Source organism: Myotis myotis, unplaced genomic scaffold (assembly GCF_014108235.1).
Source record: "Myotis myotis isolate mMyoMyo1 unplaced genomic scaffold, mMyoMyo1.p scaffold_m19_p_1, whole genome shotgun sequence".
Classification (NCBI taxonomy): Eukaryota; Metazoa; Chordata; class Mammalia; order Chiroptera; family Vespertilionidae; genus Myotis; species Myotis myotis.
Window position 1 is genome coordinate 70,677,495 of NW_023416313.1, and position 24,707 is coordinate 70,702,201.

Genomic DNA, 24,707 nt, shown 5'->3' on the forward strand with positions numbered 1-24,707 from the left:
ACTGTCTTCATCCTTAGGTGTACAATTTTTTTTCAGTCTCTTTCCGCACCCCACACACTCCTTTCCCCCCTAGAATTATCAGTCCACTCCCTTTCTATGCCCGTGATTCTATTATATTCACCAGTTTATTCTGTTCATCAGATTATTTATTCACTTGATTTTTAGATTCACTTGTTGACAGATATCTATTTGTTGTTTATAATTTTTATCTTTTTTTTCTTAATTAAATCTTATTGTTCAGATTATTACATTTGTTCCTCTTTTTTCCCCGCCATAACTCCCCTCCTCCCAGTTCCCGCCCCACCCTCCGCCCTCACTCCCCACCCACTGTCCTCATCCATAGGTGCACGATTTTTGTCCAGTCTCTTCCCGCATCTCCCACACCCCTTTCCCCCCCAAGAATAGTCAGTCCATTCCCTTTCTATGTCTCTGATTCTATTATGATCACCAGATTATTTATTCACTTGATTCTTAGATTCACTTGTTGATAGATGCATGTTTGTTGTTCATAATTTGTATCTTTACCTTTTTCTTCTTCTTCCTCTTCTTAAAGGATACCTTTCAGCATTTCATATAATACTGGTTTGGTGGTGGTGAACTCCTTTAGCTTTTCCTTATCTGTGAAGCTCTTTATCTGACCTTCAGTTCTGAATGATAGCTTTGCTGGATAAAGTAATCTTGGTTGTAGGTTCTTGGTATTCATCACTTTGAATATTTCTTGCCATTCCCTTCTGGCCTGCAAAGTTTCTGTTGAGAAATCAGCTGACAGTCGTATGGGTACTCCCTTGTAGGTAACTGAGTTTCTTTCTCTTGCTGCTCTTAAGAGTCTCTCTTTGTCTTTTGCTCTTGGCATTTTAATTATGATGTGTCTTGGTGTGGTCCTCTTTGGATTCCTTTTGTTTGGGGTTCTCCGTGCTTCCTGGACTTGTAAGTCTATTTCTTTCACCTGGTAGGGGAAGTTTTCTGTCATTATTTCTTCAAATAGGTTTTCAATATCTTGCTCTCTCTCATCTTCTGGCACCCTTATAATTCTGATGTTGGTACGCTTGAAGCTGCCCCAGAGGCTCCTTACACTATCTTCGCATTTTCAGATTCTTTTTTCATTTTGCTTTTCCGGTTAGGTGTTTTTAGCTTCTTCGCATTTCAAATCTTTGCCTTGATTCTTGCGGTCCTCTGGTCTGCTGTTGGGAGTCTGTATAATATTTGTTATTTCAGTCCGTGTATGTTTAATTTCTAGTTGGTTCTTTATCATAACATCAAGGGTCTCATTAGATTTGTTGAGGATCTCATTAAGTTTATCAGCGGCTTCTAGATAGTTCTTGAGAGACCTTAAAAGTGTGGTTCTGAACTGAATATCCTCCATTGACAGTTTTGTCCTGTTTCTTTGTCTCCGCATTTTTTATGCTTTCTTGGTGCACCCCCTAGTGGTCTTTGTGTGCAGTCCTCCTGTAGTTAAGCCTTGATTGTTGTACTTAATACTAGGGGGATTTGACCTCCAGGCCAGCTGGCTGTGAGACTATAATTTTTATCTTTACCTTTTTCTTCTTTCTTCTCTTCTTAAAGGATACCTTTCAGCATTTCATATAATACTGGTTTGGTGGTATGAACTCCTTTAGCTTTTTCTTATCTGTGAAGCTCTTTATCTGACCTTCAATTCTGAATGATAGCTTTGCTGGGTAAAGTAATCTTAGTTGTAGGTTCTTGCTATTCATCACTTTGAATATTTCTTGCCACTCCCTTCTGGCCTGCATAGTTTCTATTGAGAAATCAGCTGACAATCTTATGGGAACTCCATTGTAGGTAGCTAACTGTTTTTCTCTTGCTTCTTTTAAGAGTCTCTCTTTGTCTTTTGCTCTTGGAATTTTTATTATGATGTGTCTTGGTTTGGTCCTCTTTGGATTTCTTTTGTTTGGGGTTCTCTGTGCTTCCTGGACTTGTAAGTCTATTTCTTTCACCAGGTAGAGGAAGTTTTTTGTCATTATTTCTTCAAATAGGTTTTCAATATCTTGCTCTCTCTCTTCTTCTGGCACCCCCATAATTTGGATGTTGGTATGCTTGAAGTTGTCCCAGAGGCTCCTTACACTATCGTCATATTTTTGTATTCTTTTTTTTTTTTTTTTCTGGTTGGGTGTTTTTTGCTTCTTCGTATTTCATATCTTTGACTTGATTCTTGAGATCCTCTAGTCTGCTGTTGGATCTCTGTATAATATTCTTTATTTCAGTCAGTGTATGCTTAATATCTAGTTGGTCCTTTTTCATATCCTCGAGGGCCTCACTAGATTTATTGAGGGTCTCTCTAAATTTATTGGTGGTTTCTAAAGAATTCTTGAAAAACCTTAAAAGTGTGGTTTTGAACTCTATATCCAGTAGTTTGCTTTCCTCCATTTCTGTCATTTGTGACCTGTTTCTTTGTCTCCGCATTTTTTATGCTTCCCTGTGTTGATAGAGTGGCTTTCTGTGCTAGGTGTCCTATAGGGCCCAGTGGCTAAGCCTCCCCAATTACCTGAGGTGGACACTCTTGGTACACCCCCTTGTGGGCTTTGTGCACAGTCTTGTTGTAGTTAAGCCTTGATTGTTGTAAGTATCACTGGGAGGAATTGACCTCCAGGCCAATTGGCTGTGAGAATCAGCTGTGTCTGCAGTGGGAGAACTTCTGTGTTGGAGAAACCCTTCCGGGGCAAGACTTGCTTCAGTGGGGCTTTGGTGCTCACTGAGTCTGCCCCCTGAGTGTGTCCCTTATGGATCTGAGGAGTTGTAATCTGGATAGTCCCACTCTGACCACTGGGTACACTGGTTCTTGGATTTCTAAGCAGGTGCTAATTTAGCCTCTGCCTGAGGCTACCCAGCAGGAACTACGGAGAGATCTGCAGATTCCTCTTCTTTGTCTGGGGTTGGAGGTGCCCAGATAAGGCCCAGTTGTGAAGCAATGCAAGCTGCTGTGGGGCCTTGGGCCTTCTTTTGGATGTTCTGGGTCTCTTTGACCCAGCTGCAGTTTGTTAGGTAATTTTAGATTGCAAAGGGCCATGCCATGCACATGCAAAAGCCTCTGTGCACAGCTTGGGGGGGGGGGGTCTCAGGGAATCAATAGGGCAGAGCAAACAGCTATGTTTGAGCCTCAGTCCTGCCCTAAGCGGCCCCGGGTCTCAATGTCCCAAGGTAATCACTGCAAGCACCTCTGAGAGAAAGCCGCCTCGAGTTCCCCCCGCTGCCAGACAGTCCAGTTTCTCCCCATATGAGTCTGGGTCCCCAGAGACTTGCCCAGAACTGGAGTTCAGAGTAGTCAGGAGCGTGTGTCTCCCTCCTGATTGAAAAAGAAAACCATGTCCTCAGTTGCCAGCCCTTTCCACGCATGTGAGAGTGCCTCCATACCTCTGCACTTTACTTCTGCACCTCCTCTGAGTCTCAATGTGCTTTTCTCTTTCCATCTAGTTGTAGAATTTCCACTCAGCCAGCCTTCCTGTGGTTCTGGATGATGTCCATTTTGTCTTTTAGTTGTAGTTTTGAAGTGGTTGTGCGAGGCAGCAATTTCAGGTGTTTACCTATGCCAGCATCTTGGTTTCCTCCTCAAAAACAAAAGTATTAAATTACCTTATAGTGTCTTCTTTTCTTTTAGATTTCTCTTGAGTTTTGTTATATGAATAGCCCCTTACCTATTTTCCAGTGATGGCTCTTTTTATCTTATTTATATAATCCTTTTATCAATTTAGTTAGAATCCTGAACCAATCAAGTATAGTTACTTATGTTTAAGTTCCATTTTTTGCTAAGTTTTGAAAGAATATAAAATATAAGTATATGTATTTTGAAGAAGTTAGAAAATTACATTATAAATTTGAGAAGTAGTTGTACTAAACTGAATAATTGTAATAAGTGTATATTTCACAAGAAAGTGGAATGACAGATAATAGTCATCTATTATCAATATTCTGAATAAATATAATCAAATTTCCATTGACTTTCTACACAACAGGTCAATAAAAATACATACAGTTCTTATACAGTCTGTAGTCCCCTAATTGGATAGTTTTCCATTTTTATGTGGATCCTAAGACACTATAAAGAGTATTATCAGGAAATAGTAAAAAAGTTAATGTTTTGAAAATATTATCATTTTTGGAAGATGCTTATTTGATCACATATCTGAATACACCCTTATGCAAAAGGGACTATTTTCCTTGAGGAAAAATTATGGCTACTTTAATGATTTTTCTGTAAAGATGTATTAGAGGTGACTTGCTACTATTTCTTACACTTGGAGCCACCTGCCTGAATGTGGTTCTGGTGAATAATGGTAGAAAACTAGAGAAGTTTGCAGTTTAAAAAAAAAAAAAAGTTAATTCCCCCCTTCTCCTGCTAAATTGAAGAAATGGTTTCTGAGTATTTTGTCCATTACTCTTATTTCAAAGCTAGAGGCCCAGTGCACGAATTAGTGCATGGATGGGGTCCACAGGGCAGCCTATGGAGATTGGGTCCCAGCTCACGCCCCCCCTGCCTGGCTTCCTCAGCACCTGGGAGCCAGGAAGTGGCCCTGACCCCACCGCGGCCACTGGTCGCCCACTGTGGGGCGATTGGTGGACAATTGGGTCCCTGCTCACACCCACCTTTGCCTGGTGCTGCCTGCTCACCTGCTCCACTATCCCGCCATGGTCCCACTCTTGTCAGGGCCCATTGGGGCCGGCAGCACCTCCACTGCTGCCCACAGCTAGCACCACTTCACCGATGCCCACCACCCCCTGGTGGACAGTGCACGTCATAGTGAGCAGTGGAACTCCTGGTCTCCTGGTCCAACTCTCGGCTGAACGACCACCAGAGGGGACAATTACATATTAGGCTTTTATTATATAGGATGGGTTACTCATCAGAGAAATGCAAAAAATATTCATCAGACTTAGGTACTTATTTCCATTTGATATATCCCTGGTAGGTGAACATATAGATAACTATCAATTTATGTGCATGATTGTAAGCATAAGATAAAAATAAACTGTCTTTCATTAGGCATAAGAAAATGTTCATGTTGCCGCATTAGGAACCAGTGGGTAGATCTGGAGTCTGACAATTGTACAGTAGAACACATTTTCATGACTCCTTCGGCTTTAGTCTTGGAGAGGTTCTGTGTCTAGGCTCTCTTTCTTTTCTGTGAGTTGCTCAAATGAGAAAATAAGTAAGACATAGGAAGGAGAGAAAAAGAAAACACACGGGTCAGAAGCTGCTTTGTTCTATGTGCATCTTATCTTTCAATGAGGAAATAAATTCTCTTTAAATAGAAAGATTTAGTCTAAAGCATTCAATTCATATCATCCCCTTCTATTGTTTTTCTTTTGCATGTTGTGCTGGCGAGTTTCCATGACATGTAGGATTCATAACTGGACTGGGAAACATGCAGACAGTGAGGAGAGTACAAATCAACCTCATATTTCTGAGGAGGCTTTGGGACATCTTGGCATATTACAGAAGGCATAGGAGAGCTGGTGCTCATTACATATAGTCCCGTGCTTAGTAAAACTGCCACTTTCCCAGAGCAGGAGACTTCCACCACTCCCAGTCTCATGTTTTCAAAGCTGATGAGCTTTGCAGATACAGTGTGATCAACAATATATTAATGAGCTTTGAGGATACAGTGTGATCAACAGTATGTTAAATTAGTATATTGTACTCTAGATTTAAAAAGTCACATGTCTAGGTAGTCTTTTCCAGCCTTCCATAAAACTAAAAAAATTACATGAAAAAAGTGGAAAACTTATTATAGAACTGACAGGTACAAACAACAAGCAACTTTTAGTTGGAAACTATGAAAAATCTTCCTTTCCAATCAGGCAGATAGAACTAAAGTTAAAAAAAAACACACAACAGACAATCTGATTTGACATCATAACACCCTTCGATTTTTGCCCTGTTACTTAAAAGAAGCAGAAAGATAATTGATAACTTTCCTATTATGTCAATAAACCCAGAAACTCAAGGGTTGAGCTAACCGAAAGAATTATTCTTTTCCTACTCTTTTGCTTTGATCTGTACGGCGTAAGTACTTTCTGCCTGTGCCCCTTGTTTTTTCCCTTCCTTTTCACTGCTAACACCAACACCACCATCCAGAGAGAGCAACTTCAGAAAACAGCTGGTGGGGAGCAGGTTATGTTCCCAGCAAAATCAATGAAAATAAATCTATACTTATGTTCAGCTTGGGAAACATTAAACAACAAAGATGAAGGGAAAAAATACTATAAAATATCTAAGTAAACCAAACCAAACCAAACCAATGGTTACCTGTACAGAAATAAAGCTCGTTTATTTTCTTCCAACAAAAGGCAGTAGTTAGTTATAGTAGAGAATTTACTGCTCAATAAGTAGCTACAAATACGTAGTCCTGCATGTTTTCCCGCCCCTATTGGTGGCATACCCATATGAGTGGAAGTAACAAATATCACTTCCGTGTTGAAAATTTTGCAAACTTGATTTCATCTCCTAAAGGGCCCAGTAGGCCCACAGACCCAGCCTGTGGCTATCGTCACAGATCCTGAATGCAGATTTGGAATAAACATTCTAGGTCACTGAAAAAATCCCCACATTTTCTCCCAATGATAGGTAAGTGGGACAAGAGAAACTCCTGAAACTGAACCTTAATTCTGAATAATAAAATGAAAGATTATCATATCCCTCAGTATCCATTTTATGGCTTCTTCACAAGACAGACTTTAGGTAGAAAGAGGGTGAGAATCAAAGTTTCATGGACTTTTGTGGCTTAAATTTTGAAGTCTCCCAGCATTACTTCTCTTGTGTTCTGTTGGTCATAGCAAGTTGCAAGGCCAGCTCAGGTTTAAGGGATGGTGAAATATATTCCCCTTCACATGAGGAATGGCTAGGTCCCATTGCCAAGAAGTGCCATCCAGGGGTGCAAAGAATCCTTGTTTGCAAGAAATCACCACATTATAGAATTGGCAAGACAATGAGCAGCATGTCATTTTTATCTGACGTAAATAGATGTGCACCTTTATTGTTTTACCTCAAGGTAATGTCTTTTGAAATCTCTTTACTCATATAGTCTAGTGCAGTGGTCGGCAAACTGTGGCTCGCGAGCCACATGCTGCTCTTTGGCCCCTTGAGTGTGACTCTTCCACAAAATACCAAGTGCGGGCGCGCACGTACAGTGCGATTGAAACTTCGTGGCCCATGCGCAGAAGTTGGTATTTTGTGGAAGAGCCACACTCAAGGGGCCAAAGAGCCGCATGTGGCTCATGAGCTGCAGTTTGCCGACCACTGGTCCAGTGGGATGTTAATTGTTAGGAAGGGCAATCACATGTCCTCAGTCTTTCAACCCCCATTTAGTCCCCTAAGACTGGGCCTTAGGCTTGGAACACTTCCAGATGAGGAGATAAATAGTCCACACAGCCTGTTCCAGGCTTATCACCTGTGTGGGAATATCTCTGCTTCAGGCTCAAGAAATGCTCTTTTGTCTTTGCTTGAAGTCTGTGCATCATGTAGCACCTTGTGGACACCACTCTTATATCTGTCCTTCCATGGGGAGAGGATGGTTGTCTTTCTACCATGGCACAAGATGGAAATGGTAGGAAATTGCCCTACATCAGCCACAGGGAGAGACCCGATGGCCATGGGGACCAATGTTCACCAGAGAGACTGATTTTGCTCTCTTTGTTCCCTATGTAAGCAATGCTTTGTTCCACCCAGTGCTTGACTACATTGTGTTCTTGGTGACTCTGATACCAAGGTGCAATGGGCAGCAATGTTCAGAGCCCTCCCCTAGGATTGGTAACCAATGTGTCATAATCTGCTAGAACATCGATCATTTGGACATTTCAGAACATTGTGCTATGGAGCATGATATTGATGGCATCATGCAAATTGGACTGTTGAGAAATAACAAGTGTACTAGAAACTTTTAGTTGGAATACATATGTGCCAGAGTTTGAGAGATCAATCCTATTTGGGGCCTGCCAGTTCATTAAGTTTTGGGAGTCCAAAGTCTTAGGCATTGTGATTTGTCTTTCCAGGTAAAAGCTAAGACGCTGTACTTTGCATTGCCTGACATTAAGGAAGTAGCACAACACTTGGCAGATGTCTCTGGAGGCCTTTTGGGAGTGATGCTCTGCTCTATTCATTGAGGAACCCATCATGCTTAATGTGTTAAGGGAGAGCAAAAAACAAGGAGTCTCTGCAACAGGTTCAGGGGACTGTAAACTGCCCTGTCATCTCTCAGAGCCAATGGTGCTCCAAGAATCACAATGATAAGTAGGCGGCCATATAAAACATCTATCAAGATATAGTAAAGATACACTACACAATTCCCTAGGGCTTGGAGGAAGGATCTTCTGCTGATAACTGTTACATTCTGAGAACAACTCCTGACTTGCTACTGGGACCTGGTAGAGGCTGAGTTCTAGACCACTGGACACCACTGGTGACCTGAGATGTCTACCATGCATTAGGTGTTATTAGACTTCTCCATAAGATTGTGCAGGATCAACCATTATGAAACTGAAGTGTTATGATCTACACTCATGAATGTATGCAAAGAACAAGAAAACTGCGTGGACAGGTGGCTCAGGCTTGCATGACACCTACTCATGCTGCATTGTCACGATTCCTTCTGCCTACACCTAAGGCTTCATGGAGAATTTCTTGCAAATAGCTGACATGCAATGAAAAAACACCTTGGCCTTGTTACAGAGAGCTCTGCAGGGTAAGCTGGTACAAGCTGGAAATGATCTTTTGCTATTTTACATGCCCACTCAGCAGTGATCATCTGATGAAGGAAAATATATGTACAGGGTGTCCCAAAAATGTATAAGCACTTTGAATGATTATAAAGTCAGTGTTTATTAAGATACAGTTTATTTTTAAAATTTAAAAGAATCTATGGAAATGAATATATATATATATTTTCAATGTTTGTTTTCAAACTGATGACCATTTTAGTCCAGGCACTGCTGGTAATGTGAAGCAATGGAATCACAAATATCAAGAATCATTTTATTTGGTATTTGTGTGCTCTTAATTTGTTAATTGTTGCCAGTTTTGTAACATAAATGTTATCTTTATATATCCCCATTAAAAAAAGTCTAGTGGCACATTAGGATATATTTTCTTTGTTAAAAACTTAGTCTGGCTTCATTTATTATTTCAAATCAGTTAAACCTGAAAAAGAGTGAAAATTAAGTGAGTTATCAGCTGTTAAAGTATGTATATATTTTTTTTGGGGGGGGGGCACTGGCCCTCTATATCCCTAGGCCTTGTATAACTGTATAAAATGGCTTTGGGATCTTTGCATGGATTCAACCACAGACCTTCCACCAACAAGGCTGATGTGGCTACTGCCCTTGCTGGCTGCTCAGCTTACCAATAGCAGAGGCCAATTCTGGGGACCTGATATGGCTCCATTTCCTAGGAGACCAGCTAACCTTCTAGGTTAATTACATTGCCTCTTCTGTCTGGGAGAAGGCAGTGATTTTTCCTCACTGAAATCCTTATTTTGAGTGTGGACTTTCCTTCCTTCCTTACAATATTACCACTACAACATCGGAGGACTTAGAGAAAGCCCTATGTGTCATGATGGTGTTCCACACATTGCTTCTCACCAAAGAACTGATTTCACTGTAAGAATTGAGTAGCAGTGAGTTCTTTACTCCCTTGATGGAATGTTTCCAGTAGAAAAAGCAATGGTAGTTCCATCAAACCATACGTTCAAACACCACCTAGGTATTGGGAGCCTATTAAATGACAGAATCAACAGATAGAGAAGGAACTTAAATAATTGATCCCAATTAAAAAAGGGGACAATTGAATTATTTTTTTACAAATGGGAATAGTTGGTATTATTTCTACAACCTAGAAATTAACTGGGGTACCTCTTAGTAAGTCCATGTTTGATAGTAAATGTCAGGGGAAAGATAGAGTAGCCCAATAAAATCATGGGCACCAAGGACTGACACTTTGGGAATTATGATTTAGATGATCCAGTTAAAAGCACCAACCAGCTGAGGCACTGCTGAAGACAATGGAATCACAATGGCAGCAGGAAGAAACTTATAAATATGCCCTTGGAACTAGGAATAGACTCAAGCATTATAGCAGCTAAGTATATATTTTTAAGTTATACACTACTCAATGACTCCTTTTCTTTTCAATGTTATTTTTATGAGATATGATGTTGGCACTTAAATTAATTCATAGATCATGGTTGATAAAGAACTACATCTAGATCTGACTGATAAGGACTGATTACCTTAGAGATCCTAAACTTAAATTTACTTCAATGACTGATGGTTCTTAGTGTCTCCCTTGTTAGGAAGAGAATGAGATTATCTACATTTGTACAATGGATAAGGTGTTCCATGTTAGGTGGAAACACACAGTTATGAAATATGATTAGAAAGAGGAAAATGAATGCTGAGTAATAGAAGGAAGTGGACAGTGAAAGCCCTGGGCCTCCGGGCCCTCAGATCCATTCCTTGCCCTCTCCTTGCTCTGCTATGTATCATATGGGTCTAACTCTTGTCAAACCCCTTTGTCAACTGGCTTCTGGCTGAGGTTTAGCCAGTGAGGCTGTCATGGAAGATTAAAAGAATGAAGGAAACTAGCTTTTTTAGTAGTATATCTGGCTAGAGCTCCATTTCCTTGATGGCTCCAGCTGTCTCCAGATAGGTCCACCATGATTACCACAGGTGACCTCACCCAGTGTCACTGCCCATCTCTGACAGTCCCTCCACACAAGGTAGTGGCTCCTTGTTTTTGCTAATTTCTGGGTAATGTCACTGCCTTTTATATGGCTTCTCAGTTTGCTCTTCATCTGCACAGCAAAGTCCCTGCCTTAACTTGTTTGTGTACTAAGGCAAAGTGGTTTCTACTTTTTATGTTGTTGTTGGATTCTGACTGACAAGCTAGTTAAATGTATAAAAATCAAATTGTTATGAATATTTAAAAAGTGAATAAAACAAAAAGTATTCTTAAAATAAAAACAGACATCTAAAGAAAATATAACATAATTATCTGGATTTAAAGCCCTAGATTAGTCTAACACAGATCAAGAGAAGGTTAGTGGAAAAATTGTTTGATCAGACATGAATTTAACACATTTGAAGGAGGAAGGTGATACATAAATTATGCCATTTCACTCTTGGCTCTGATTTTAATTACAACACGGGTTCAATTCTGCCTTTCAAAGTCTCAAAGGTAGAAAGCTTCTAGGAGAAACCAAGATGGTGGCATAGGTAAACACCAGAGATTGCTGCCTTGCACAACCACTTTAAAAATACAACTAAAAGACAGAACGGACATCACCCAGAACCACAGGAAGGCTGGCTGAGTGGAAATTCTACAACTAGAAGGAAAGAGAAAAGCATACCGAGACTCAGAGGAGGTGCGGTGTGGAAGTAAAATACTAAAGTGTGGAGGTGTGCATGGAGCGGGCTGGTGGCTGAGGGTGCAGTTGTCGTTTTCAATTGGGAGGGAGTCTCAGACTCTGAGCTCAAGCTCTGGGCGAGTCTCTGGGGACCCAGACTCAAACGGGAGAAGCGGGACTGTCTGGCATCTGTCAGATCTCGAGGGCAGCTTTCTCTCCATGGTACTTGCAGCAATTGCTGGGACACTGAGAAGCAGAGCCTCTGAAGGCAGGACTGAGAGCAGCCATAACTGCTCACTCCGCCCGCCCTGTTGATCCCCTGGGACTCAACCTGCCCAAGTCTTGCACGGAGGCAGTTGCTGGATAGCCTCAGGCAGAGGCTGGATTAGCACCTCCCTAGAGATCAGGACAGAAGTTCTCCCACTGCAGACACAGCTGATTCTCACAGCCAATTGGCCTGGAGGTCAATCCCCCGCCAGTGTTACCTATAACAATCAAGGCTTAACTACAACAAGACTGTGCACAAAGACCACAAGGGGTTGCACCAAGAAAGCATAAAAAATGCGGAGACAAAGAAACAGGGCACAAATGACAGAAATGGAGGAAAGCAAACTGCTGGATATAGAGTTCAAAACCACACTTTTAAGGTGTTTCAAGAACTGTCGAGAAGCAGCCGATAAATTTAGTAAGGCCCTTGAGAAGACTGGTGAGACCGCCGATAAATGTAATGAGATCCTCAAGAAATCTAGTGAGATCCTTGATGTTGTGATAAAGGACCAACTAGAAATTAAGCATACACTGACTGAAATAAAGAATATTATACGGACTCCCAACACCAGAGGATCGCAAGAATCAAGTCAAAGATATGAAATACGAAGAAGCAAAAAACACCCAACCAGAAAAACAAAATTAAAAAAAGAATCCAAAAATAAGAAGATAGTGTACGGAGCCTCTGGGACAGCTTCAAGCGTACCAACATCAGAATTATAGGGGTGCCAGAAGAAGAGAGAGACCAAGATATTGAAAACTTATTTGAAGAAATAATGACAGAAAACTTCCCCTACCTGGTGAAAGAAATAGACTTACAAGTCCAGGAAGCGCAGAGAACCCCAAACAAAAGGAATCCAAAGAGGACCAAACCAAGACACATCATAATTAAAATGCCAAGAGCAAAAGACAAAGAGAGACTCTTAAAAGCAGCAAGAGAAAGAAAGTCAGTTACATACAAGGGAGTACCCATACAACTGTCAGCTGATTTCTCAACCAGAAACTTTGCAGGCCAGAAGGGAGTGGTAAGAAATATTCAAAGTGATGAATGCCAAGAACCTACAACCAAGATTATTTTATCCAGCAAAGCTATCATTCAGAATTGAAGGTCAGATAAAGAGCTTCAGAGATAAGAAAAAGCTAAAGGAGTTCATCATCACCAAACCAGTATTATATGAAATGCTGAAAGGTATCCTTTAAGAAGAGGAAGAAGAAGAAAAAGGTAAAGATACAAATTATGAACAACAAATACACATCTAACAACAAGTGAATCTAAAAATCAAGGGAATACATAATCTGATGAACAGAATGAACTGGTGATTATAATAGAATCAGGGGCATAGAAAGGGAATGGACTGACTATCCTTGGTAGGGGGGGAAAGGGGTGTGGGGGATGCGGGAAGAGACTGGACAAAAATCATGCACCTATGAATGAGGACAGTACGTGGGGAGTAAGGGCGGAGGGTGGGGTGGGAACTGGGTGGAGGGGAGTTGTGGGGGGGGGGAAGAGGAACAAATGTAATAATCGGAACAATAAAGATTTGATTATAAAAAAATAAAGAAAAACACAACAAAGTCTCAAAGGTAAATAAATAAAATATGGAGAAACAGAACATACAGGTAAAGAAAATATACTTGAATACAAGAAAATTGGCAACAAAAATATCTCTAAGGCAGTATTAAAAACATGAATAAAATAATAGATCAGATGTAAGGCATGATCAATCACTTATTAAAAAAAGATAAATGAATTAAGCCAACATATGAAAGGAAAAATTAATTTTGGTGAAAAGTCAATATATGTAAGCACAGATATCTATTTATTAATACATTTAAGTAAAAATAAGCCAGAAGGTATAGTAGTGTTGTGAGACCAAGATATTATGTAGAAAGCAATTAGTAGTTCTCAGTACTCACATTGTGAACACATAATCCTCCTGCTCTTTGTACTGTTTTGTCCTCAGCAATCCCTGGTATTCTGTGGTGTAGAGGCCTTCCACTTTACCCTCTCCACAGAGTAATCCTTCCCTCTTCACTGGAGGTCCTGGTGGGAGATAAAAAGGTGAGAGGAAGGGAGTGGCCAGGGCATTGCGGGTTGTGGGAGCAGTTGCCTACTGCATGAAGTGAAGGAACAGACTGACCAGTGTGATTATTGCTTCCTAATCTGACTTTTAAACAATCCTCTATTTTAACTTCGGCTTAAATTCTTAAGTCTTTTGGGGGTTTTGCAGCATAGTGGTGATCTATTTTCCCCACTGCCTATTAAGGATTTGGTTTACTTATGATTACTGTATCAGTTACCATTATCTATGGCTTTCCAACTTCCAAAATTCTGTGGCTTGTCTCCTCTCTCAATCCTGTTACCTTTGTGAGTTGCAGCTTTCCCCCCTCCTTTTTATCCCTTCACACTTGTTTATTTGATATTGGGGGGTGGGGGGGAGTAGGAAATGGGAGAGGAATTTAGTGGTAATTCATGAGTTCACCTGGTCACCTTTAACATTGAAATTGATGAACTTTGAGAAAGCAAATTACCCTCCACAATGTGGGGTGGACCTCATCCAATCAGTTGAAAGCCTTAAAGTAATAAAGATTGATCTCCCTGAGTAAGGAGGAATTCTGCTAACAGACTGCCTTTGGACTCAAACTGCAACTCTCCCACGAATCTCCAGTCTTCTGGCTTCCCCTATCATAATTTAGATTCACCAAGTCTCCAAAATTGCATGAAACAATCCCTTATAATAAATTAAAAATATCTCTTTCTCTTTCTCTCTCAGCTCATTTAATACTCATCAATAACATAATGTTAATGTCCAGTTAGTATCCAAATGTATGGTTCTAATTTGAATAACTTTATCAATCATATATTGTTGACATGTAGTTGGAGTCCTAATTTTGGCTATTGTAAAGATAATATAACAAGCAAATCAATTGACAGAGTTCACTACAAATTAATGATTATTTTACTTAGACTTTGTTCATAGAATTGCTAGGTCAGAAATAAATCAGTTTTTAGACAATTGATACACACATATTGCCAATTACCCTCCAAAAAGTCTATCACAATTTATATGCCCACAAAAAGTGTTTAAAGAATGGTATTTCCCACATAGGATAAAATGTAATAAATTCCATTTTCAGCTTTAATCTTTTACCAAAACACTATTAAATATAAATGTAAAAGGCACAAATGACTAATAAACTTATGAAAAAATATTCAATTTTCTGTTGTGAATTGCTTAGGCACACCAACTTTTTTCTGATTTGTAAAAGGCTTATTTATCATAATGATATTGATCTATTATCTGACATTAAAGTAGCAAGTATTTTTCACAATTTAGCATTTGCCCTTTATTTATTATGAAAAGAATTTTAAATATTTAATTTAATCAATATATTTTTCTTTAATGAAACCAATCTCACTGTGTATATTTGGTTTTCTTTAACCACATTATTGAATTTTTAAAGGTATAATGAAGTATAACAGATGAACATAGAAGTGCACAACTCTATGTGACAGCCTGATGGATTTCCACAGATTGCATCAGCTTTGTAACCAGCACCTGAATTAAGAAAGACATTACCTACACACGAGAGAAGCTCCTGTGTTCCCTTCTAATTCCTACCCTCATTATGAGAAACCAAAATCTTGATTCTAAAACCAAGGTTTTGCCTAGTTTTGTAATCAGAGAAAACATTCTATTCCCCCCACCAATAAGAGTAAATTTTTAAAAAATGATTAAAGAAAAGATATAACATCAGTATTGGCCCATTACAATGTTAAAAAATTTAATGAATAATTGAAATGCTTTCATAAAGAAAATGTCAGGCCCAAACAAGTTTACAAGACAAATTATATCAAATATTTCCGGAACAGATAACCCCAACCTAAAGCAAACATTTCCAGAAACTAGAAAAAGTATTCTTCTCTACCAGAAAGTGCCCCTCACCTCTTTGTCTCAGAGAAGCAAGTTATGTTCCTTTTGTTTATGAATAGGCATTGATTGTACTAGAAATGCACCAGACCCAAAGGTGCTTAACCTAGGTTTATGTGAACCATTGCTTCTCATGGTACAAAGGGCTTTTCCTAATGTAGGCATTGGTAATTAAATGTCCCATTATTCTAACTCTCTGTGGGCTTTATATAGAACTAGAGGCCCAGTGCATGAAATTCGTGCACGGGGGGATGAGGGGAGAGGGCATCCCTTAGCTCGGCCTGTGCCCTCTCGCAGGCAGGGAGCCCTCAGGGAATATCCAACTGAGCGGCGCTCCCCTTGTGGGAGTACACTGACCACCAGGGGGCAGCTCCTGCATTGAGCGTCTGCCCCCTGGTGGTCAGTGCATGTCATAGTGACTGGTTGTTCTGCTGTTTGGTCAATTTGCATATTAGCCTTTTATTATATAGGATGTGGTAAGTTAATGGTTCTGTTTTCTTTTTGAGAGGACAGATGATACACTTAACAGGAGGCAAAGAGGATAAGAGGTAAAGATTACATGTGAAGAAGGGAGGGCAGGAAGAGGAAGGGAGGAAGAGAGAGAAAGGGAGAGGCTGGAATTCTCTTCTAGCAATGTCTTGCCCTGATAGTTTGCCAATTCCAATTTACATTCTCAAGTGGCTTGTATAAATTTTCCATTCTTGCAGCCAACAATGCCAAGTGGTTGCCTTCTGCCATGAGGAGGAAAGTTGACTGATAGAGTCACTTCTTGGCTCAGTTGGTTGAGAGTCATCCCATGCACAAGGCATATGCCCAGGTTTCAGGATTGATCCTCAGTAGGGGCCTTCAGGAGGCATCCAATTGATGTTTCTCTTTCCTTCTCCCTACCTTTTTCCCTAAAATCAATAAAAACATATTTAAAAACAATAAAAGTAATAGTTGGTAAATAAATGCTTATTAATACAAGCATTTAAAAGCCAGTATCTCCTTTATGTTTACTCCCTTTGAAATGTTGCTTAAAAATCCAGTTTAATCTATAGGCCACTCGTATGCTTTTAGTCATTTGTAATGATGAGGATTTTATTGAGCTTTTCTCATACTTTTACTTAGAATTCTCACATGATAAATGATGACATAACAGATGAGGTCATTTTTTATACCCCTCTTCCAAACAAACAAGCTCTATTCTTTTAATCATGTTGACAAATATTTGTTGAGAACCTCTTCTGTGCTGTGCACTGACCTGGGAGTTGAATATGTAGATGAATTCAGGAAATCAAATAATAACTAGAAAGGACCGTTTGTGAAATACAGGTTTGAAGTAAAGGGATTTATCTGATACATTTTCATTTTCTATTCTAAGATTACTTTTGTTCAAGAATCAGGATGATTTGTGTAGAATAAAAAATATCTTCTTCCTTGAAGCGTTCTCTTGAAAAAACTAACAAATTCCTTTTAATTCTTCTATTTTATAGATTCTATGATGATTTATGCCTTACAATTTCCCACATTCTCTCTGATTCAGTTATAACCTTTACAATTCCTCTACTTAAGGTAAATAATCTTGGTTAATTTTTATTGCCATTTCTCAAAGGATCTACCTCTTCCAGTACTAAACTGTGCTTTTCCTAAATAAAATAAACAAACAAAAGAAGCTGTCTGTACTAACTTAATGGAAGTCAGGAAAAGTTTAAGCAAGAAGAAAACTGAGGGTGAGAACTTGAGAAGAAATATTTCACTTTGCAATATTGTTTTGCTAGATGTGATAGAACTGGTCCTTCACCATAGATAAAACAGAGCATGAAAAAGAATGAAAATAAAAAGTAAAATAAAATTATCCAATATTATGGTTGACAAACTGATCACTCCTTTCAATCCACAAACTGACAAAGGAGTATTCATATAAATTGACAGGACATGGTGAGTCATGGACCAAAAGTGTCAATTAATGTGTCTGAATTCATACAGCAGAATAAACTGTGCCTACATACAGCCTCTGACTCAAAGATTTCAGGCAGAAATGTTTTTTGGCAATTATCTAGGAGAGGGCAAGAAATATTTTCAAAGTTAAGCAAACATTGTGGGTGGATCCATCTAATGCTGAAAATATTAAAGTTAGTAGTCATATTTCCATTGGCTTTGTATGATTAATGGGGCTAGTTGGGGACCAGTGGGCAGGGAATATTGCTGGGTAAAATAGTGGGGACTTTGGAAATGATGCTCAGAATAGAAGCACAGAATGTCCCCAAGTATGGATATGGTACTTTTTCTGGTAGCAGTTAATCCAGAAATTGTTCTCTTTCTACTAAAATCCTGAGTGGTCTAAAAATAATGTTTCTCACTCCTGCCCAAGATGCAGAACATTTGTGGCAGCAATTTTGTATAGTTTACATAGATGAAATAACAGCATTCCATGCAGAATGGGTGACTTATAGGATATGAAGTGTTTAGAACTTTCAAAATACAGTTTAAGTAAACTGTTCTTTTTGAAGCTGAACTTTGAGCAAATCGAGTATCACTTCTGGTATGAGAGTGACCACTGTGCCAAGCTGGCGGGTAATGTTGACCAGATACAAGCACACAGGACAGTAACGATGAAAAAGAAACAAAGCAAGTGGCTTCAGCATTAAAGGAGAGTCTATTGTTTTATCATGTTTAATCCTCACAATAAATCTTTAAAATAGGTTTTCTTATGCCCATTTTCCAAAACAGGAAACTGAGGCTCAAAGATATTAGAATATTTATTCAAAATGTAAGGACTATTATCATTTCCTTTTTCATGGCTAAATCCTAGCTAGGCTTTTCACAATTTCTCTAATGAAGAGAGATTATTCTGTAGTGATAGCCATACATCATATAGTGGTGCATCTATGCATGTATATTGTTGAGCATTTCTATTTGCAAGCCACTGACTGACTCTAAGTTAAGAAACCACAGAATGCATAGGCAGGACAGCAGGGTCTGTCCAAGTGGTGGCACAAATTGGAGAAACCAGCAGAGAAATTAGGCCTGCTCTGGAGACTATGGCATCAGTCTTATGTGTTTCTCATTAGCCGTTCGGTTACTTGTATTTCCATTCAAAGTGTCACGTTCTCTAGTGAGAAATTCTGAATGGCTTTATGTGAAGATTATGAGATATGTGAGAGGTATGTTAGCCACATTGATATGGTAACTGAAGAGATAATTGTTACTTCTAAATGTGATATGTATGCATCTAATTATATATAATACACATTTTTGTACACAGCACACATTAATTTAGGATTTTGGTAAAGTACAACATTGAATTACAATGGATACAATGACAATGGGTAGATATGATTATTCTTAGGTTAGGATTTTTTTTTTTGGTACTTTTTGAAAATCTAGGATTTACTCCTTTAGATATTAAGAAGAGGCGTATGAACTAGATAGGCTAACAAGAATATTTTGCAGTAAAGACTTTTCTACCCAAGTGAACAAATCTAGTCCCTAAAACTTGAACTTGAATCATAAGCCTAACAAGACCTAATGTTTTCAGGGGTTTATACTTAACACTTACCTATGCAAATGCTAGATAGACCATTCATTTCCTTTACATCTGTTCATCAGTTTTTCCTCATAAAATGTGCATAGGAACTTAACCCAACGGAAAACACAGCAGTAATACAGTACTGATGTTTCTAACATAATGAAGTTAGATTTTTTAGTTAAAAAGGCTTCAGGCATATTAACAACCCCTGAAGACTTTCCTGTATGTTTCACTTTAAAAACATATTAGAGATATATCATAGACATATGTTTAGTTGCTGCCTCAGCTCTATCACTTAGGTGTCTATCCAAATCTCTAGGAACAGCTTGTAACATTTTCCAGAAAAAAACAGTAGCATAATTGACATTGGGAAGATTAGTTTGCTACACACCAGACTGACCACATTTACCAGTTCCCCATCTATAATAATAAAAATGTAAGATTTAGACCGGACAGCCAAATGACCTTCTGGACGTCCTTCCAGATGACCTTCCGGATGAAGCCAGGGCTGCGAGGGCCAAGGCAAGCCACTGTGGCTGCAGTGGCGGAGGCAAGCCACCATGGCTGTGAGGGCTGAGCCCCTTACAAGAATTTCATGCATCGGGCCTCTAGTCTTATATAATTCTAGGTGCTTCTGCTTTTACCCTTTTGTAGAACTGATAGGGGCAGAAACAAACAAACAAAAAAGTCTATTATAGTAAATACCATGAGTTTTTCTCAAAAACAAAATTAGTTGGCGACAACAAGCAAGAAGTGGAAATAAATTAGTGTTTGTGAACTATTTTGGGTTTAGGGAAGAGATGGGACCCTGTGCCGGGAATATTTTTTTCCTTGTGTACAAGGGCACATGGTTTTGCTCATCTGAGCTCTGGGAGAGATAATTAGTGCAATCAGTCTTTTGTATCTGTGGGTTTTGCATCCACAAATTCAACCAACTGCAATTGGAAAATATTTGAAAAATTTTTTTTATATTGTTGCTGTATATACTTGTAGTTAGACCTATGATATTTGCATCTGTACTAAACATGTACAGACATTTTTCCCTCAGTATTATTCCTTAAACAATATAATAATTATTTGCATAGCATTTCCATTGTATTAGGTATTATACATAATATAGAGATTATTTAAAGTTTACAGGAGGATGTGCATAGTTTATATGCACATACTATGTCATTTTATATGAGGGACTGGAGCATCCAGAGATTTTGGTGTTGAGGCGGGGTTCTGAAACCAATCTCTGTTGTGTATTCCTTTTTCTTTGCATATTCTATGCAGATTATCAAAGCAAACCTCAGAAGGACGGAAGCAAGAATATGATGTATCAATTTCATGTTACGGAGCCTAAAAACACAGAAGTCTGTGCCCCAGAAACATTCATCCATGAAGTTGATCAAAGGCCTAGAACTTGAAGCCTGGAGGCAGAATTTTCCTGGATATACTTCCTGCTGATTCTGGAAAACTGCCAGGAAGCAAGGTGCTAGCCATAGGGTCACTGCCTTTTGACACACCATGTCCCTTCAGGCTCTGCTTTACTGTCTACCAGTTTCTGATGACTTCTGAGTTAGTGACTAGTAAAAAAATAAGTACTAGTCAAGGCAAACTTTCATACAGTTGATTTCTGAGAGCTCTGTAGGCTGTATGTGTCTCTCTCTCTGTGTGTGTGTGTGTGTGTGGAGGGGGAAGGGGGGTAAAGGAGCGAGTGGTTAACTTCCTTAGCCAAGTTTTGCAGTTGTCATATGTGGGAGTTTCCAGAATCTTAAAAGGCAGTGAAAGCATCCTATATGTAAACTATATTTTAAGTAGATGAAGAGTTACAGCATTCGTGAAGGGAAATGGAAGAATATATCCATATTCTTTGTATCTCAGTTGGAATTGCAAAAGGCCCAGAAGCCCAGGAACTTTCCATTTGATATACTCTTGCCAAGAATACTGGCCCTGGATTTCATTTTTCATCTTCAGACAATATCCCAAGTAGGAGTGCTGTTCTTGCAAATGGCTCAGCATGCTGCCTCACCAGAGGGGTAGCAAACAGTGTCTCGAATCTGTACAGTTCTTTTGTTCACCCAGATGGATATGATATATGATCTAAGTCCCAGATATAAAAAATAGTATATTTCTGGTGAATTTTTATATAATCTGGATTTTCACTTGCCAAGGGGGATGGGGTGCAAACATTTTTACCTTCAGAGAAATGTCTCCATGTAAATGGATCTATCCATTGGTTCCCTGTAGGATGGCCTGAAGAATAAAAGGGCATCCCTGAATCCACTGTAACATACTCACTGTAGTATACATAAGAAATCATGTAAATAAAAGCAAAATAAATGTAGCAGCTATAAGACACCAATAGTATAAAATAATCATTAAGAGTTCAAACCTGGGCAGCCATCTACTAGCTAGCTGTGCAATGCTAGGAAATTAATTTAGCATATTTAAATCTTGGTTTCCCCATAAGTACAGATGGTATCATGCATTGAATATATATTGGGACAGTAAAATAAATAAAACAAATAGCACTGTGTCTGGCATATAATAATACTAGCTAAATTATCATTATCAATGTTCTTACCAGCATGATGGTATTAAAATTAGATTGAATTTAATGGCCCCTTATATTGATTACCCTTATTATACTCACACACATGTGGACTTTGTGTGCACTGTACAACAATGGCATTCTCTAAGTGATATATCTAGCCACAATCACCATTGATTCCATTACGATATATGTTCTCATCTGGTATCAACTGAGAGTGTATTTAGAGTGTTTTATAAATTAGGTTGTGGCTCTATTAATTTCTGTTCTTAAAAGCATGGACCATTGTTTGGAGGACACAAAATCTGTATGAAACATTAAATGTGTACTTCATATAATTTTTAAAATTTAAAACTTTTTAGCTAAATATTACATATCATGTTAGCCCTTTGTTAAAACTCAATTCTTTGAATCTAACTGCAAAATAAAGAGAATAAGATGACATCTCTGTAGGGAAAATAAGTGTAGTATGGTGGGTCAATGTACTGGTCCACAAAATAAGAATTTGGAACAGAATTAGTAATAGTTCTTAAATCCCCACACAAGGTTCAGTTTTCCATGCAATAAAACAATGATCACCAGTTTTTTCCTTCCAGGATCTCTTTTCTTCATTCTAATTAAATTCAGTGGAGCAACTTTCATAAAATATTCACCTCCTATTCTCAGATCTTTCCACTAAGTCCCAGGAATTAGGAATTTGGTTCTTGTACTTTACAGAGGCAATGCTCTCCAAACCTGCCCTGACATTTGGCCTGAAAAGTTACTCAAAACTACAGGGGGAAGATAGAAAAGGAATGGCAAGAAAAGACATAAATTGACCAGAAAAGATTGGAGTAAAGATATTCACAAGTCAGGATGGTAAGAGAAAGAATAGATGTGGAGGTCATGAACTTAATTATAATAATAAGATTTAAAATGGAGAAACTACAAAGAAAACCACAGTAAAAAGTCTATCTTCTATTCTCTGTTTAGCTATCTAGGTTTTCCCCCCAGAAGGAAACCACATGATCAGTTTCTTAAAGACTTATGTATTTTTCCACACTTGTATCTTTTTCTATATCTATATTCACAAATGGTAACGTACTATAAATATACCTGCAATGCACCTTGTTTCTTTCACTTAAAATATATAACTTGGTTGGCATGGCTGGCATGGCTTAGTGGTTAAGCATCAACTATGAACTAGGAGGTCACGGTTTGATTCCTGGTCAGGGCACATGCCCTGGTTTTGGGATCAATACCCAGTGTGGGGCATGCAGGAGGTAGTAGATGAATGATTCTCTCTCATTGTTGATGTTGCTATCTCTCTCTCCCTCTTCCTTCCTCTCTGAAATATATATATATATATATATATATATATATATATATATATATATATTAGAGGCCCATTGCATGAAGAGATTTGTGCAATAGGCCTTCCCTTCCCCTGGCTGCTGGCACTGGTTTTCCTACAGCACCCGGGACCCAGGCCTTCGCTCCGTCCGGAGCCTTCAGTCTTCGCTCCACCACTTAGTGCCTATGTATGCAAATTAACCGCCATCTTTGTTGGGTTAATTTGCATACTCTCCTGATTGGCTGGTGAACGTAGTAAAGGGATGGTCAATTTACATGTTTGTCTATTATTAGGTAAGATATCTATCATCTATCTATCTATCTATCTATCTATCTATCATCTATCTATCTCTTGGAGATTATGTCATATTTATATAAAAACTCCCTATATCTCTGTAGAGCAGCAATGATATCTACTTAACCAGTTTCTGCTTATTGATATTCAATGTTTTGTCATTACTAACAACAGTATATTGAACAACCTTTTTTCCCCTCCATTTTAAAAATTTTATTTTCAATTGCAGTTGACATACATTATTATATTAGTTTCAGATGTCTACCCCAATGATTAGACATGTAAATTACTAAGTGATTATCCCAATAAATTTCGTACTCATCTGACACCATACAGTTATTAGAATATTGACTATATTCCCTATGCTATACTGTATACCCCCATGACTATTCTGTAACAACCAATTTGTACTTCTTAATCCCTTCACCTTTCTTACCTATCCCCCAAAGCCTGGCAACCATCAAAATATTCTCTGTATCTATGAGTTTCTGTTGCGCTTTTCAACAGACATTTTGCAGGCCAGAAGAAATTGGCAAGAAATATTCAGAGTGATAAAAGAAAGAACCTACAACCAAGATTACTCTACTCAGCAAAGCTATGATTTAGAATCAAAGAACCGGTAAAGGGCTTCCCGGACAAGAAAGAGCTGAAGGAGTTCATTGCCATCAAATTAGCATTACATGGAATGTTAAAGGGTCTTCTTTAAGAAGAAAAAGATATAAAATGTGAACAACCTTGACTATATCTCTTTGCACATATGCATGGCTAAGTGTTCAGAAAACAGAAACCACTCAATTTTAGGAAGGCAGATGTTTAATCCAGCTAGTTCTGTACTTACAAATCAATATAGGGTTGTGGGCACAGCAGGAACAATGGGCCCTTAGGATAATTCTCAACAAATATCTCAACTGATGCTCCATGGGAACTCTTCTGCAAGTTCTGCAGCCATGACCGATTTCAAAAATGTGTATCATAGCTGTGATTCAGGAATCAGGAAGACAAAATAAAAAAAGATTGCCTCCATTGAAACTGCCAAAAGCGACAAAAAGATTGCTTCATTTGTACTTCTACCTTCTAAACTTACTTGGTTACATATAACTGATGGACCCTAATTTGCTTTTAGAACCCTTATTCCGTGGGAGTCTGGATCTTGGTTTCCTAGACTCTGCAGCAATATAAGAAGTCACAGTGGAAAAAGGCAGGAATCAAGGTTTGGTGAGTCAATTCAACAGAGAATACAACTGTCATTTTAATTGATGTTGTAAAGAATTTTTTAAAATTCCTTACAGAAACACTGGATGTCAACACCCCATTAATGTGACTATGTGAAATGAAAGGCTTTTATTGACAGTCATATTTGACTACCTTGGGTCAGAGCAACACCCACCTTCACTCTACTTCCCACCCCCACCCTTCACCCTCCATCCCTACATATTCGTTTTAGCCAAAGAAGATGATCCTAGAGAAACAGAAGGAGTTT